This window comes from Sus scrofa, chromosome 4 (genome assembly GCF_054392235.1).
Source record: "Sus scrofa isolate SSC_HxYL_T2T_F1_AM1 chromosome 4, Sscrofa_HxYL_maternal_Yorkshire_Landrace_v2.0, whole genome shotgun sequence".
NCBI classification, from domain to species: Eukaryota; Metazoa; Chordata; class Mammalia; order Artiodactyla; family Suidae; genus Sus; species Sus scrofa.
In genome coordinates this window covers 6,554,872-6,569,237 of record NC_139386.1, presented here as the reverse complement: position 1 = coordinate 6,569,237, position 14,366 = coordinate 6,554,872, and positions in this window count along the sequence as shown.

Sequence of the window (14,366 nt, the reverse complement as noted above, 5' to 3'; positions counted from 1 at the left end):
AGTTATGTGACCTGCTTAATGATGAGCTGGACTCATGATCAAGATTCCCCATGCTTCAGGCTCAAGATCTTTTTAGGATAAATAGATTCCTTCATCTCTCTGATGGTTCCCAAAGTACAGACAAAACCAGGCTAGTTCATGTTCAATTTAAAGAGCATTCGGAGCTTATGCCGCTGCTGCTGGCTGGCAGTAGCACAGCTGCTGCCGTCCGAGCATCTTCCACTAAAGATGCTATGCAGGAAGGTGCCCTACAGTCTTCTCATGGCTTCCTGGGCTTTGGAATTTGATGCATCGGTAAAATTTCAAAGAATCTTTCAAAGACAAACATAGGGTGGCCAATTCTGTCCTTTTCAAAAATGAGAACATAAAATACAATTTAAAAACTCTGCTATATCATATCACAAAGAAAGGATATTTCAGCATTCCCACCCCACCCCACTCCCAAAGTAGGAAGGACTTAACCTCAGAAAAAGGACTGTCCCTGCAAGATAGGCGAGGTGAAGACCATATACAAAGACATCCTGTTCAGGAGTGCCGTGAATGAATGATCGCGCAGGTTGCGCACTGCTCAACTCCAGGGTCAGGTGTGCAGTTTCACAAGAACTATTTTGATTTTTCCCTTATTTTCTCATTTCACCACAGACCAGCAGAAATTTTTAGGGAGTAAACCATCAGACAAGGGTTCATTCTAGCATGCTGCTCTAGAAACTTTAGGTCTGTTTTAAGAATCACAACAGAATCCGTCAAATTTTCTCAAGGACCACGTACTCTAAGGAGAGCAATGCTTTCATTCCCTTCTGCGTAGTAGCCTCCCATGCAAACATCTGTCTATGAAAGCGCAGTGAACAAAAATAGGGAAGGCTCTGGTCCTGCCCACCCACCTCACTTTGCACAGGAAAACAAAGTCCCTGAGAGGTCACATGACTTGTCAACAAGCCTAACCTGTTTGGCAATGGCAGTGGCTGGAAAGATGGTGGTCTGAGAGGAGTTTCCTCAGTTTGCTGTAGTTTGTAGAGCAAGTTGTAAAGAATTGATGACTTAACGGTTTTGAGTCTGTCAATCTGAGAATATGAAATATCTCTCCATTTTTTGAGATCTTCTTTGTTTTCTTTCATCAGAGTTTTGTGGTTTTTCCACAGACAGATCCTATACAAATTTTTTTTAGTTTTAGACTTAATTATTTCATTCTGGGGGGAGGGCTACTGAAAACTGTACTAATTTTCAATTTTCACTTCCAGTTGTTCAATGTTGGTATGAAGGAAAACAATTCACTTTTTATATTAATCTTACTATAATCACTTATCATTTCCAGGAATTTGTTTGTTTGTTTGTTATTCTTTAGAATTTTTGACATAGGACACGTCATCTGTGAACATAGGTAATTTTAATTCTTTTTTCTCAATCTGTATACCTTTTATTTTCTTTTGTGTTTTCTTTTTTTTTTTCTTTTTGCCTTATTGCATCAGTAAGAGCTCTAATGTGACATTGAAAAGGAGACATTAAAAAAAAGGACATCCTTGTCTTGTTCCTGATTTTTAGAGGGAAAGCATCTTGTCTCACTCCACTAGGTCTGGTCTTAGCCGTGTGTGTTATACAGATGTCCTTTGTCAAAACTGGGACGTTCTCCTTTATTCCTAGTTTTCTGAGAGTTGTTTGTTTTTGTTTTTGTTTTTTATCGTGCATGGATATTGCCAGAAGCTTTTTTCTGCATAAATTGCTGTGATCATATGAGTTTTCTTCTTTAGCCTGTTGATAGGGTGATTTGCGTTGATTATCTTTGAAATGTTATAACCAGCCTTGTACACCTGGAAGAAATCCCTCTTTGTCATGGTGTAAAATTCTGTTACTGCATTGTTGGAGTTGATGTGCTAAAATGTGGTTGAAGATTTTTACTTCAATGTTCATATGAGATGTTGATCTAGAACTTTCTTTTGTTGTAATGCCTTGAACCTATTTTGGTGTTAATGTTGGCCTCACAGAATGAGTTAGGAAGTGTTCCCTCTGATCCTATTTTCTGGAAGAGATTAGGGAGAATTGGTTTAATTTCTTCCTTCACCAGTGAAATCATTTGACTCTGGTGCCTTCGTTTTTTAGGTGGTTATTAACTATTAATCAAAATTCTCTAATAGAGGAATTCCCATTGTGGCGCAGGGGAAACGAATCTGACTGGGAACTGTGAGGTTTCTGGTTCGATCCCTGGCCTTGTTCAGTGGGTTAAGGATCTGGTGTTGCCATGAGCTGTGGTGTAGGTCGCAGACATGGCTCAGATCCTGCATTGCTGTGGCTGTGGCCAGCAGCTGTAGCTCCGATTCGACCCCTAGCCTGGGAAACTCCACAGGCCGTGCATACAGCCCTAAAAAGCTAAAAAAAAAAAAAATTCTCTAATAGAAATAAGCCTATTAGATTATCTTTTTCTCGTTGTAGGAGTTTTGGTAGTTTATATCTTTTTTAAGAAATTGACCTGTTTCTTTTGTCATCAAAGAAAATTATTCATATTATTCCTTTTTATCCTTTAATATCCATGAGATCAATAGAGATGACATCATTTCTGATGTTACAATTTGTCTTCTTCTGGTTTTTTTTTTTTTTTCCCTTGGCTAACCTGGCTAGAGGTTTATCATTTTTCAAAATTTTATTTCAAAATCAGCTTTTTCTATTGTGTTTCCTGCTTTCAATTACATCAACTTCTCTTTCTGATTTTTTTTTCTTTTCTTCTGCTTTCATCTTAAATGGTTCTTCTTTTTCTAATTTTATTGATTTTAGGTCTTTGTCTTTTCTAATATATGTATATATTGCTATAAATCTTCTTACAGTACTACTTTTACTACATCAAACACTTTTTCTATTTTGATTTTCAACCTAATTTCGTTCAAAATAATCTTACATATCTCTTCAGATTAGGGGAGCATTCAGGTGAGGGCATTCTGGGTCAAGGACACAGGTTAGCAAGGAGGAGTGAGAAAATATGCCACTTTCAGAGCATAAAGGTTCATTTTGCATTATAGATGCAGAATCTGGGAGTCCACTCCGACAAGAGGTAAGAAGTCAGGTGCTAAACACCCTGATTGTCGTGTTAGATCCCAGACTGTATCTTGGAAGTAAAGGAGTAAAAACATTCTACTTCTTCTTTTTTTCTTTTTCTTTTTTTCTTTTTTTTTTTTTTTTTTTTGCTTTTTAGACCTGTACCAGCGTCATATGAAAGTCCCCAGGTTGGGGATCGAATTGGAGCTACAGCCGCTGACCTACACCATGGCTAGAGCAACACAAGATCCGAGCTGCTTCTGCAACCTACACCACGGCTCACGGCAACGCCAGATCCCCGACCCACGGAGTGAGGCCAGGGATAGACCCTGCGTCCTCATGGATACTAGTCAGATTCGTTTCTGCTGCACCACAATGGGAACTCCCGAAAACATCCGACTTCTTAGTTTTAAATCCAGATGCTGTACTTCAACCAGAATGCTATGTAGTTATCCAGAATTCTTGCTGCCCAGCATCCAGTCGGTGTGGCTTATAAGAGCCAGTCTTCACACTACCTACCCTCTTATCAGGGAAATGTGCAATGCTATTCCCTCTCGTGCTACTGAAGCCTAAAAGGGGAATTAAGAGGAGTCTATTCCTCATGTCTCAGATGACACTACGTTGCCCAGCTGCACACTCTCAGAATACTCCAGAACTTCTCTTTCACAACACGCATCATAACATTAAACAAGGAGTTCCTATTGTGGTTTGGCGGGTTAAGCACCCCACTAGAATCCATGAGGATGAGGGTTGGATCCCCACCTTCACTCAGTGGTTAAGGATCCGGTGTGGCTGTGAGCCCTGGTATAGGTCGCAGAGGTGGCTCAGATGTGGTGTGGCTGTGGCTGTGGCATAGGCCAGTAGCTGCAGCTCCAATTCCACCCCTAGCCTGGGAACTTCCATATGCCATATGCCTCAAGTGCAGCCCTAAAAATAATGTTAAACAAATAAGTACGGTTGCAACTTAACGTCTATCTCTCCCTTCTGAAGGTTTGGATGAGGGTGTGGTGGGTTCACTGACCCTTCCTCCCTGGCATTTCCCATGAGTGGGCAAAATTCCAAGAGCCTTTAGTACATCTCTTCCTGCTCAGAACATCTGGAGTGATTCTCTGTCCCTGACACACACCCTGACTCTTTCTGTGTTCAGTACAGGAACGGATCTCAGAAATAGGACCTCTGATGTGGGTTAGACCTGAAGGTAGTAATGGCCTCGTCTCTGGTGGAAAATTGAATGTTGGGTGTGCTTGTTGAATGCTGGCTGTTGGACAAGGACTTGCAAGATACACTCAGGGGACCGTTAGCTGGCTTCTAAACAAGAATGAAAGGGAATAGTAAGAACCCTGAAAGGACCTTGAGGATCGTAAAGCTGACTAATGCTAGGTTCCAGGTAGTAGAAAATAAGTACCGGGAGTTTCCGTCATGGCTCAGTGGTTAATGAACCTGACTAGCATTCGTGAGGACACCGGTTCAATTCCTGGCCTCGTTCAATGGGTTAAGGATCCGACGTTGCCATGAGCTGTGTTGTAGGTCGCAGACATGGCTCAGATCCTGCATTGCTGTGGCTGTGGTGTAGGCCAGCAGCTGCACCTCTGATGGGACTCCTAGCTTGAAACCTCCCCTGGGAACCTCCAAATGCCATGGGTGTGGCCCTAAAAAGACAAAAAGACAAAGAGGAAAAAAGAAAGAAAGAAAAACAGGCCTAACTGACCCATGCTGACAGAGGGTGGAAGCGCTGGAAACTGTAAGGGTCGGGTTAAAAAAAAAAAAAGAAGAAGAAAAAAAATAAATATTAGAAAGGCTTTTGTCTAAAGAAGCAAGCAAACAAAACTTGCAACAAAGAAGAGGAATCTTTTCCAAAACAAAGTTCTTTATAGCCTCAAGTACCATGAAGTTGAGAGAGAAAAGCATGGGGGTGGGAAAGCAAAGAAATAACACATCTAAGAAAGATGATAGAGCATCCTTACTGGCTCATGGAACTGACTGGAAGCAAGAAGATCAGAAGTCTACTGAAGTTTGGGGAGGGTTATATTACCAAGGAAACCATAATTTCAGACTAAAGAGATCCTTGAAGATTTAATACTTAAAACAACCCTCCATCCTGATAACTTCCATCAGCAAAGAGCAGGCTCCTGAAACTGCGCTGTCCCCAAGAGCTTCTCTCCAGCACACATCAGCAGTGGTCATGGAGGACAATGAGCAAATAAAAATGCCTCTAGAGGGTAGATCCTGGGTCACTGGGGAAAATGGACACAATGGTTCTGCCCAAAGAGCAGAACAAAGCCTCTAGGAACCCTCCCCCTCTCCCAGAGCAAGGAAGCTCATAGTGTCTGCAAGACAGGATTCCCACATTGCTATGGATCACTACTATATGCCTTTTTTCTCTCCTTTTGTGAATGGGAGGCTTTACTGTGGAGTTTTTGTCCCTGCTCCACCACTGTACATCAGGAGATGTATAATACTCCATGGGGTCCTCAGTACCTTTTCTCTTTTTCCCACCTGCAGCTTAGAGGTTAATACCCAGGACAATTTTGAGAGTCATGTGATAGAAAGGGCAGTATGTCCATTAGCCTGGATCCCCGAATGACCACATGGAGCAAATCCCTCTGCGGGCACACACTGCATGGCGAAGTCAGAGAGAAATACATGTTAAATGTGTTTGGTTTCTAAGAGTATGGAGTTGTTTGTTAGAGCATCTGGAGTTAATTACACTAATACTTTGAGTGACTATGTCAAGCCACATGGTAACTCAGAAAAAAAACAGACCCAGAGCTCAAGTCTCTTGTCCCTAATCTGATAAGTTTTCCGCATTTGGAATATGTCATGTGCTAAGTCTCAAATGACAAGTCACTCCCCTGAGGCCCTGCCTTTATTCACTAGAAGGATGACACGGTCCTGGTTGTTTCTCAGCTGGCCGGTCTGGTCTAGGTTAGCAAGCGTGATGGAGGTAGCGTCTGCTGACCCAATTTCTCTCACTCTACTGTGTTGAAGGATTTGATGAAGGTCTGTAACTACACAATCACCCTCCTACTTTATGAGCTCAGACAACGTTTTCCCCCTTTTATTACATTTACTGTCCTTGCTTGCCAAGGCACTTTTATGACTGTGGGAACGATGGCCTCACTCTTGAGAAACTCGGAAATATCCCTCAGTGCTTCATATAACTTGTCACCATATTTTTAACTGCAATTCTTCTTGTGTTTTTCCGTGAGAGCCTCTTGCCAGCATCTCCCCTGATGATACTTTGAGGGGCTGGAGTGCTCTGACAACGCGAATCATCCTTCTTTGCAGAAAGAGCAGCTATTTTCCCAGCCTGTGCCCACAGCCGACGTCTCTGTGCTTTTAAACCCACTACCCATTGGTCTCTCGGTGCAGGAAAAGGCTTGAGGTTAGAGTTTGAAGGTTTGGGTTTCCTTTGCATGGGTAGAGAAGAAGCAGACCATCCTGAAATCTGCTCTTGGACTCGGAGGAACAAGGGCCAATGCACAGCCTTACGTGAAGGTTATTAGCAACAGTGATACCAAGAGCAAAGATTTGTTTACAAAGCCCTTTCAGGAGTTCTCTGGTGGCCTAGTGGTTAAGGATCTGGCATTGTCACTGCTGTATCTTGGATCATTGCTGTGGCACAGGTTCGAACCCTGGCCTAGGGAACTTCCACTTGCCGTGGGCGTGGCCAAAAAGAAACCCCAGAGCAAAGAACTTTCTTTCTTTTTTTTTTTTTTTTGCAGTTACCAGCCTACACTACAGCTATAGCAACACCAGACCTGAGCTGTGTCTGCAACCTACACAGCAATGCCCAATCGTTAACCCACTGAACGAGGCCAGGGATTGAATCTGAGTCCTCACGGATACTAGTCGGGCTCGTTACCACTGAGCCACTAGAGGAACTTCCCAAAGCACTTTTATATGTAATCCATTTGGACTTGGTATAACAGTTTGGAAGTTGGGGTTTCATCATGCGGTACCCAAGCTTCGAGAGTCAGTTCTTTTGGACCCCCAGGCAGATCGGCCACCCCCACCATCACCCCATTGTATATAGATGCCTTTGTCTTTCCTTTGTTCTCCTGTAATATCCAAAGCTCATCTCTCTTGCAATATTTATCTGTTTTGAGAACAAAACAGCCATTCATTTCTGAATCCCAGACACTTTAGCCAGTGCCCTGCACACAGTGAGCAATCAATATTCATTAAGCCAACATTGAATGAGCACCTACTCCATGCTGGGACCTGTCCTAGGCTCTGGTGATACAAGGGTGACCGATACACACAAAGCACCTGGTCCCAGGTGTCATTAGTCAGGGAGACAGACAGGAAAGGTGGGAAGAAATAAAAAGGAGAATATTCAAAGGTGACCGCTGCCAGGGAGATGGTGAGGAAACTGTGCCCAGAAGGTGAATGGGGTTGCAGGAACCTGGACCATCAACAGGAGGGCTGGAGACAGGTGAACCGAAACCCAGGCAAGGAGAAGGAAGAAGCCGGGAAAGATCTGGGTGAAGGAACGTCAGGCAGAGGGAAGAGCCAAGCCTTTGAGGTGTTGGGGGAACAGGAAGCACCACAGTGTTGTCAGGTGGGAATGAGCAGAGGGCAGAGCTACAGGTGAAGCTCGACCATCAGCTAGGACCAGTCCAGGGTAGGGACCACCAAGTCACTCCTAGGGCAACAGAACGTTGGGAGGGTTCAAGCAGGGAGCGTTGCGATTTACTCCATGTTTTTAGAGAGACGCCTCCAGACTGCTGGGTGGGGACAGATGGCAGTGTGAGTGCCTTAGGGACCTCTGAGGAGTCTGCTGCTCCCGACGGGACTGAGGGTTTGGACAGAGGCAGAGGGGCACTGGTCATGCTTTCGAAGGTGGTGATAGAAGGAGCACAGTTAAACCTTTTGTGGCGAATATAATCCAGCCCTTAGATACCGTATGATATTGTTAAAGGGCCAGCTACATCCCAAGAGCTTTCCATTGGTTATCTCACCCCGGCGTTCATAAACTATGTATGGACCTTCCCATAGGCCCGGCGCTAGGAAGCAGAAGGTATCTTCATTTCCATACTTGGGAAACTTGATGAGAGAAAGATACAGCCAAGGTCTCAGACTGGGGACAGGAGACAGGTCTAACGCCAATGTCTGTGCCATTTCTATTACATTCCGCTGTGCTCCCCACCACAGTTTTCAGGAAGCAAGAATTCCAAGGGCTTGATTTCATCTTCAAAATGCTAGAATTACGAATAATAGTCACATCTGTCATGTCTTGAATACTTACCATGTCCCGAGCACTTACTGTGCTCAGAGAATTCTGTACATCGCCTCATTGAAATCTACTTTTTCACTGCACCCTCGGCATGCAGACGTTCTGAGGCCAGGGATTGAACCTGTGCCTCTGCAGCAACCTGAGCCACTGCAGTGATGATGCAAGATCCTTAGCCCTCTGAGCCATGCAGGAGCTCCGTCATTTAACTCTTGACAATCCGTGAGGTGGATGCTGAAACTGAGGCTCGGAGAGCCAATTAGCCCAAATCAATAAATAATATAGAATGTTTGCAAGAAAGAGGAAGTAGTAGAGCCAGGCTTTAAAAGCCAGCTCTTCTGGGAGTTCCAGTTGTGGCTCAGTGGGTCACGAAGCTGATTAGCATCCATGAGGATGTGGGTTCGATTCCTGGCCTTGCTCAGTGGGTTAAGGATCCAGCATTGCCATGAGCTATGGTGTAGGCCACAGATGCAGCTCGGATCCCACGTTGCTGTGGCTGTGGTGTAGGCCGGCAGCCGTAGCTCTGATTCAACCCCTAGCCTGGGAATTTGCAAATGCTGTGGCTTCGGCCCTAAAAAGCAAAAAAAAAACCAAAACAAAACAAGCCAGCCAGCTCTTTTGGACTCATTACCACCATGGTTTTCTGTCTCCAGTAATACACGAAGAATGTCTGCATTGCTCTTCAGTTTGTGAAGCTCCTTCTGAAGCCGCATCAGCTCCTGTAGGATTTGGTCCATGGATGAGCACAGACTTAGGCAACCAAACGTGCTCAGGACTCAAGGGGGTCCCTGTGGACACGATGCCCTCTGAGACCCACCTCCCATCTTGCCACTTTGTTTTCCGGAAGAAGAGCAGCAGGACAGCATTTGCCAGTGTGGTCCATTTCCAATAAGCACATCAAAGCCCCTGAAGATATAACGCAGACAGATCTTTTCAGACTTGACGTAGGAAACCCACCCCCAGAATGTTATTGAAAACATTGCCAATAAAAGTGATGAACCACTTTTGCAAGTGACCCAAGACTAAAACTTTTTTTCTTCTTTGCCTCGAACGGCATCCCCTTCATCCGTCTTATATTGTAATCAGATACAACCTTGATAGAATGAAAGCAGAGGTCACACCGAACAAACCGGCACTTTACGTGCTCTGAAAAAGGCTCCTTTGTAACAGGGAAATTATAGCATTTCTGGAGAGGGATTTTTTCTTAAAAGGACAGGCTGCTTTGTTCAAATGGTGCTGATTTCAGCGCTCTGAGGAGAGGGCCCTTTCAGACTGTCTTCCTGCTGAAATGTGTGGGGTTCCTTTGTTTGCAGAAACCTGCCCGTGTTACAGGGAATATATTAAAATAGAAACGGTAAACCATTTCTCGGCAATGTTTTAATTGTCCAGAGACATCAGACAAAATGCAAAATGGTCCCCACTTTACATCTTGCTTATCTATAGTGTCGGATGTTGCATAAGCTCCGTGTGGAATATGGTGCCTCTCGGTGGGGCCTGGGTTATATGTTCTGTCTCTACTCGTGTTGCGTCTCTTGAGAAGGGAAGTGACATTTGCAAGCAGTAGTATTTCCAGCCTGCAGTATTGGACTTGCATTTAAAAGGGAAAACAGCAGCGAAACACAAGTCTTGCATTTAGGTAATGCACAGGAAGAAAGGAACCATAACTTGGAGCTGTGGTGCCCTGCGATCAGCGGGAGCCAGGCCAGACTTTGAGAACTCATATTGCAAAGCAAGAGTGTGAAAGTCTGAAATGTGTTTGAGCTAAAAACAAAAACCAAAAACCAACCCAAGGTTTTGTGTCAATTGAAATGCCAGGCGTGTCATGTCTCAACATGTAATGTTATCAAAAATTAAGCAAAGTGTTTCATTTTCCTGGTGTCAATTTTAACACTTAACAGTATTTTTGGCATTGTAATTACTGTTTTCATTCCATTAGGCCTTCTGAGTAGGAATGTTTTGTCTGCAACTCTAATAATCACTTTTAATTTTTACGAGCAGATGTATTGCTTCATTAAACCTGGTTGTTTATAGCTAATAATAAAAGTTTTACCAAACCTACTAAACCTCCTTTTGGGGTTTTAAGTGTTTGTTTCTCACCCCCTTAATTATGTTATGAATGAAACTGGTATTGTCATTTTTCATGAAACAGCTATGTTTGCGGTGGAGTGAAATGAGATTTCTAAATCTCCTTTCCTAGGTAATAAAAAGAAGGAATTCCAATGTGATATTCTTTAATTTCATGGGCAATGAATGCTTTTTAATCTAAGCCTGGGCAGGAAAGGGCTGCCTTCCCCTGGCATCATAAAGTCATTTTATTACATAGAAATAAGGTACGAGGGGGAGTTCCTATGATGATGCCGTGGGAAAGAATCCGACTCATGTCCATGAGGAGGCAGGTTCGATCCCTGGCCTCGATCAGTGGGTCAGGTATCTGTAGTGTAGTTCACAGGTACAGCTCAGATGTGACCTTACTGTGGCTGTGGCAACAGGCCGGCAGCTCGTATTCAACCACTAGCCTGGGAACTTCCATATGCTGTGGGTATGGCCCTTAAAAAAATAAAAAGAAAAAAGAAAGAAGGTAAAAGTTTCATTAGTGGGAAAGCTTTGAACGTCTCGCATGGTCTAGACCACAAGCAAGGAGAAAAGAATCCATCGTAGAGCTAGTGAGATGAACTTGACTTTAGATATAGTGGGAGAGACTTAGCCAAGAGAAGAAGACCCGCAATGCATCCATTTTGCAATTCAACCTGGATTTGCACGAGCCACAAACACATTGTGTGAAGCCTCTAAGATTGCAAGGTTTATTACTGCTGCAGAGACTAGCCAATCTTTTAAAGGTTTTTTCAGCTTACTTATTTTAAAAAATTGTGCTGAAGTATAGTTGATCTATGATGTTGTGTTGGTTTTAGGTGAACAGCAAAGTGATTCAGTTATGCGCACACACACATATATACTTCTTCAGATTCTTTTCCGTTATAGATTATGGCAATATATTGAATATAGTTCCTTGTGCAATAACATAGGTCCTTATTGTTTACCTGTTTTATACCTAGCAGTTTATATCTGGTAATCCCAAACTCCTAATCTAACCTTCCCCCTCTCCTTGTCCCTTTGGTAACCATAATTTGTTTTCTATGCCTGTGAGTCTATTTGTGGTTTGTAAATAAGTTCCTTTGTATCATTTTTTTTTAGATTCCACATATAAGTGATATTGCACGATATTTGTCTTTGTCTGACTTACTTCACTTAGTATGAAAATCTCTAGTTCCATCCACATTGCTACAAATGGCATTACTTCATTTCCTTTTTATGGCTGAGTAATATTCCATTGTATATGTGTACCACATCTTCTTTATCCATTCATCTGTTGATGAATATTTAGGTTGCTTCTGTATCTTGACTATTGTGAATAGCACTGCAATGAACATTGAGGTGCATGCATCTTCTTGAATTAGAGGTTTCTCTGGATATATGGCCAGGAGTGGGATTACAGAGGCCTATGGTAACTCTACTTTTAGTTTTTTAAGAACCCCTATACTGCTCTCCCTAGTGGCTGCACCAGTTTACATTCCCACCAACAGTGTAGGAGTGTTCCCTCTTCTGCACACCCTCTCCAGCATTTATTGTTTATAGATTTTTAATGATGGCTGCTCTGACCTGTGTGAGGTGGTATCTTATTGCAGCTGTGACCTGAGCCTGGCCCACTCTAACCAGTAGATTCTTCTCAGGCTGTCTGGAGGTTCTCGCCTGAGCTCCATAACCCTCACCCAAACTGGGTCATCGGCACAGATGAGAGGCTCACCCATCATCATCCCCCTTTGCCTGAGTGCTGTGCTGTTCCTGCCTCACCTCTCAGAGAGTCCTGACAGCCTCAAAATGTTATAGAGCCTACTGGGCATATGCAAATGCCACTGCCGGGTTTATGGAGAGTTGATAACAGAGCTCTCCTGCTCACAAAGGTGGCTCTGGAGTGAAAGGTTGGAGAGCATTTTGATGCAAATGTATGAAGAGGTGTTTTTCTCTCCCTGTCAGGTCTTCCTGGGCTGAGATAATAAACAGCGGAAGCAGCCTGGCCCTGTCCCAGGGCTGTTAATCGGATATAGCATCTAGTGAAGATGAGGTGGCCATGGGCAGAGACAGTCCGCAGGGTCCTACCGGGCTACTTGCTCTGACTCGGGAAATACCTGGGGCGGGCGGGGGGTGGGGGGCGGGGGGGGAGGATTCTTCCTGGAAGTTAACTCACCCCATTCGTTCCCTTCTGGACGTTAACGACAGGTGCCAGGCTGAAGACCATTTTCTTTCTTATTTTTTTTTTTTTTAATGCTGCACCCAAGGCATACAGCAGTTCCCAGTCCAGGGACTGAACTGGTGCCCCAGCAGCAACCCAAGCCACTCCAGTTACAACATGGGGTCCTTAACCTACTGAACCACCGGGGAACTCCTGAAGTCCCTTTTCTTCCCCAAATGAGCTGTGTGCTCTGGGAGGGTCTGCTCGGGAAAACTTCCTTTCCTCTCCTGCACTGGGTACGTCAGAATGGAGCAGAGCTTTGCCCATGTCATGCAACAACAGCAGGACCTTCTGCGGACGTTGGACGGAAGGAAAAGCGCAAGTGCTTAGGGTGCGATGGGAACAAGGGCTGCGTCACGGCACAGCCACCCCGGCTGCGCGGCAGATAGGTTCGCAGCGTCCCTCCCTCTCTCTGCAGGGACAGGTTTGAAAACCTCAGGCCCAGACCTTCTGGAGGGTCTCTTTGAGCTCTGACTCTCTGCGACTTCCCCGTTTCTTTAAAGTGCGACTCCCCGCATGGCAGGGCCCCCGAGCTGCTGCTTTCATGGTTCTTGCTTCTCCACAGTCAGTTTTGTCACTGGCTTTTCTTCCCTCTAAAGATGGGATTCCTTTCTCTGAAGGAACCACAAAGACATCCTAGGACTGACTCTGAACCAGCCTCTCGTCCTGAGGACCCTGGTCTCTTCCCCTTCCACTCTCTCCAGAGTGGAACCAAGATTCGAATCAGAACCATTGCCTGCGGTTTGACAGTGTCTGTAGTTGACACGAGTCCTTGTGAGGCCGTTACTCAGTGTAGACCTATGGAAAAGGATGAGAGAAGGTCAGGCCGTCCTCTCCCCTCGAAGAGGGTCCACAGATCCAGCCGTTCACGGGAAAGCAGAAGCAGCAGAGCAGCCGAGGCAAGCCCGCTGATGCGTGGCCCTGACCCAACCCTCATCCAGCCCCCATCTTTCAGCAGTCCAGAAGATTCCCTGTGTGCCTGTGGAGGGGCTGGTCCCTGAGGTCCTGCGTGGACAGTGGACTTGCAGAGGCCTGACGCTGGAGGAGAGCCCACGGAGAGCCGGGTCACCGCAGCCAGAGGGAAGTGGCAGGGACGTCAGCAGCTTGTCCCACTTGATGGTCAAAAGAGCCAGGCCGGAGTAGCCATACCTCAGAGGAGACACACTGGTGATGCAGCCGAAACGCAGCCTCTGGAGGCTGGCACCAATTAAGAGTTTGGGGTGGAGCAGAAAGAACAGCTTTATTGCTTTGCCAGGCAAAGGAGGCCACAGAGGCTGACGCCTCAAAACCGTGTCCTCCCTTGAGAGGGGCTAGCAAAGCGTTTTCTAGATTTAGCTCGAAAAACCAGGGCTGTTGGTAAGGATGAGGGCGCCTGCCTTCCTCTCCCTCCAGAGGTCACCTCAGGGTCATCAAGGCTGGAGTCAGGGGGTCCGGTGACGGTTTCTGGTGGTCTCTGGGGTTGTCGCATCTCGACCTTCTCTCCGCAGTGACGATGGCTCACGAAAGGAGGGGGGTGTTGGGGAGCAGATACAACTCTCCCTGGAAAGTAACCACTGCTAGTGAGGCCGTGGGCCCAGGCAGGACATAGCGTCACGGAGACTGAACCAGTTTTGTGCTGGAACAGTAGTTCCGGACCGTGAACTCTTGAGTCAGCCTTTTGAAACTGAGGGGAGGCCTGGGAGGCTAAAGGAAAAAAAGCTTTTACTTCAAAACACAAGGACACAGAGGCTTGTACTTGGTTTCAGTGACCCAGTATTAAACCAATTCGTCCACACCGCAGTGGAAATAGCAGGACATGGATATACAGTGGACGTCTTCTTC